The sequence below is a fragment of the Branchiostoma floridae genome, chromosome 2 (assembly GCF_000003815.2).
Source record: "Branchiostoma floridae strain S238N-H82 chromosome 2, Bfl_VNyyK, whole genome shotgun sequence".
NCBI classification, from domain to species: Eukaryota; Metazoa; Chordata; class Leptocardii; order Amphioxiformes; family Branchiostomatidae; genus Branchiostoma; species Branchiostoma floridae.
Genome location: NC_049980.1, coordinates 12,469,294 through 12,473,085, shown reverse-complemented (window position 1 = coordinate 12,473,085; position 3,792 = coordinate 12,469,294).

Genomic DNA, 3,792 nt, shown 5'->3' with positions numbered 1-3,792 from the left:
AAACCATTGGGCGTTGGTTTCAAAACATAGTGCCTTCTAAGCTCTATATTTATTTGGGGTTCATAAGTTACAAACATAATCCACACACATAAACGAGTACACTTTATTTATACACCTCGGCTCCGCATTATGCAGGATACTACTACTACACTAGTACTTGTCGTTGAGGTGGATATCGTTTCATTTAATTGGGTCCAATCCAGGGTAAGCTAGGGGCACAACCCGTCGTACGTGCTGTCTACGTACAAAACGTAGGCAATCCTTTGCGATCCGTACGTGGTAACGCCTTCATACGAAAACCTAACAGAATGCATGCAGAACTTTCTCTGTGCTCGAGCTGCGGATTCACCCCCGTACGAGCCAGGACGGGCGTGCCCTGCACAACCAATGTGAGTAGGGAAACCGCACGTAAGCAGCACGTGTAAGTTTTTTTAATCAGGTTTTTTATTTAAGGTGTCTTGGGGACAGGTTTTGGATATTACACACAGGTCCGGTGATCCGGTAACCACCCATATCCATATTCCACATATATATATATATATATATATATATATAAAGTAAACTGGCAAACATTATACAGATGCACTTAATCCGCCAACGAAATTTAAAAAGAAAGGTTAACACCCCAGTATTTCTTATCAAAATGTACATTTCAGTGAATGAAGAGACTCTTTTTCTCACAACCCTTTCTTTATTTCACACCAATGTCACCATCTGTCACCTTCCTCAGAGCAATTCAGACTAGTTTATATTGCCCTAACGTTACTGCTATAGGTGTCACTGCTTACAGATGCAGTCACAAACGTTAAGTAGTTACATAACGTTATATACAGTGATTGCTGACGTACATTTCTCAGGCATCATTGAAATATGAACATATGAATATGACCTATATATACTGCACACAAAGACACTTGGAACAATAGAGATGACACGTGTAGTTCATTTTGGTAAGAATTTTAAAAATGGCAGATCAAACTATCATCAATATTATGTCATACCTGTGACGTGAAAACGTTCGATACGGGTGTTCCGGACCAGGCCATAACTTCCGTATCGCACAGGTTCGAAAGGCGTATCACACATGCTTCCTTCGAGTAAATCGAATGGGCCGACTACGGCACGGTTTGCAATTCGAATACCTGATTTGGACGTTGGAACGTTGCTGTTGCAACACTTTTTGTTTGAGGGCACCAAATTTGTTCAACATTTCGCATCAAAACATGGTTTTCTCAGGTGGGTATGACATAAATAAAACACAACACGGTGTAATCCGCATCACCCTCGGTCCCAGCCCTCCCGCGGGTCGGATCACCCTCCGGCCTTCGGGCGATCCGACCCGCGGTTGGGCTGATACTTCTAGTGATACGGAATACATCGTGTTGTATTCTATATGTATATATACTGCTAATTATACACAGTACTCATGTTGGCAAAGCAAACTCACATATATCTTAGTACCAGCAGAAGATAAAATATTGTGCTAAATATAACATACATGTTCATTTATTACCAGTACATGCTTTATATGGTTTTGAAGACCCAAACATGTGTCACTCAGATGACTTGGTATCAAAGGGGGTCAAAACAAACCAACAGTTTCATTCTACAATTTATAAGGACACTGTACTTCTGACCAATCTACCTGAAAATTTCATATTTTCTATACAACGTGTAGCATTCAGTTGGACCAACAATGTTGTTAACGTTAACAACTAACAGGTACTTTGATGACCACTCTATAGACAGACAAGTGATGCATGGAGAGCTCTGACTCCTGCTGTATAATCAGCCTGTCTTCTTCTGCCATTTCACGTTTTCAGGCATCAATCCCCTGAAAAAAGAAGAAATGGTCTCAGTGATGTCTGTAAACAAACATGCAAAACCCAGTCATTCATGGAGATATCAAGAGCAGTAATCTTGTTCTCGCATTTGTAAGTTGTGTGATAAACCTGTACAATACCTTACCTCACCCTTCTCTAGACCAAAAATCAAACAAACAGCACCAATTCTGTACATTTTTAGTGTCTAGCCAGCCAAGGTACTTTTACCCGTAAATTTTACACGTATGGTACCTCATTCCAAACCAAACATCCATGCATATGTCACCTATTTATATACATATACTTACAGGTATCCAGATCAACAATCTATATGTTATCTGTAGATAGAGTACCTACCTTGTTTCGAGACTGACAAGTCATGCATATATTACCTGGTTACAGATATACAGAACAATAAGCCATATACATTATGTATATGTTACCTGTACAGCACATGACCTGGTCTTCAGAGCTATATTACCTGTAAAGTGCCCTACCTGGTCCCCAGAGCTAAGAGCCACATAAATATCACCTGTACGATGCCCTACCTGGTCCCCAGAGCTAAGAGCCACGCAAATATTACCTGTAAGGTGCCCTCCCTGGTCCCCAGAGCTAAGAGCCACAGAAATATCACCTGTAAGGTGCCCTACTTGGTCCCCAGAGCTAAGAGCCACACGAATATTACCTGTAAGGTTCCCTACCTGGTCCCCAGAGCTAAGAGCCACGCAAATATCACCTGTAAGGTGCCCTACCTGGTCCCCAGAGCTAAGAGCCACACGAATATTACCTGTAAGGTGCCCTACCTGGACCCCATAGCTAAGAGCCACACAAATATTACCTGTGAGGTGCGCTACATGGTCCCCAGAGCCAAGAGCCATACAAATATTACCTGTAAGGTGTGTTACCTGGTCCCCAGAGCTAAGAGCCACGCAAATATTACCTGTAAGGTGCCCTACCTGGTCCCCAGACCTAAGAGCCATGCAAATATTACCTGTAAGGTGCCCTCCCTGGTCCCCAGAGCTAAGAGCCACGCAAATATCACCAGTAAGGTGTCCTACCTGGTCCCCAGAGCTAAGAGCCACGCAAATATTACCTGTAAGGTGCCCTCCCTGGTCCCCAGAGCTAAGAGCCACGCAAATATTACCTGTAAGGTGTCCTACCTGGTCCCCAGAGCTAAGAGCCACGCAAATATCACCTGTAAGGTGTCCTACCTGGTCCCCATAGCTAAGAGCCACACAAATATCACCTGTAAGGTGCCCTACCTGGTCCCCAGAGCTAAGAGTCACGCAAATATTACCTGTAAGGTGCCCTACCTGGTCCCCAGAGCTAAGAGCCACGCAAATATTACCTGTAAGGTGCCCTACCTGGTCCGCAGAGCTAAGAGCCACACTAATATCACCTGTAAGGTGCCCTACCTGGTCCCCAGAGCTAAGAGCCACGCAAATATCACCTGTAAGGTGCCCTACTTGGTCCCCAGAGCTAAGAGCCACGCAAATATCACCTGTAAGGTGCCCTACCTGGTCCGCAGAGCTAAGAGCCACACAAATATTACCTGTAAGGTGCCCTACCTGGTCCCCAGAGCTAAGAGCCACGCAAATATCACCTGTAAGGTGCCCTACCTGGTCCCTAGAGCTAAGAGCCACACAAATATTACCTGTAAGGTGCCCTACCTGGTCCCCAGAGCTAAGAGCCACACAAATATTACCTGTAAGGTGCCCTACCTGGTCCACAGAGCTAAGAGCCACACTAATATCACCTGTAAGGTGCCCTACCTGGTCCACAGAGCTAAGAGCCACGCAAATATCACCTGTAAGGTGCCCTACTTGGTCCCCAGAGCTAGAGCACACAAATATCACCTGTAAGGTGCCTACTGGTCCCCAGAGGTAAGAGTCACACAAATATTACCTGTAAGGTGCCCTACCTGGTCCCCAGAGCTAAGAGCCACGCAAATATTACCTGTAAGGTGCCC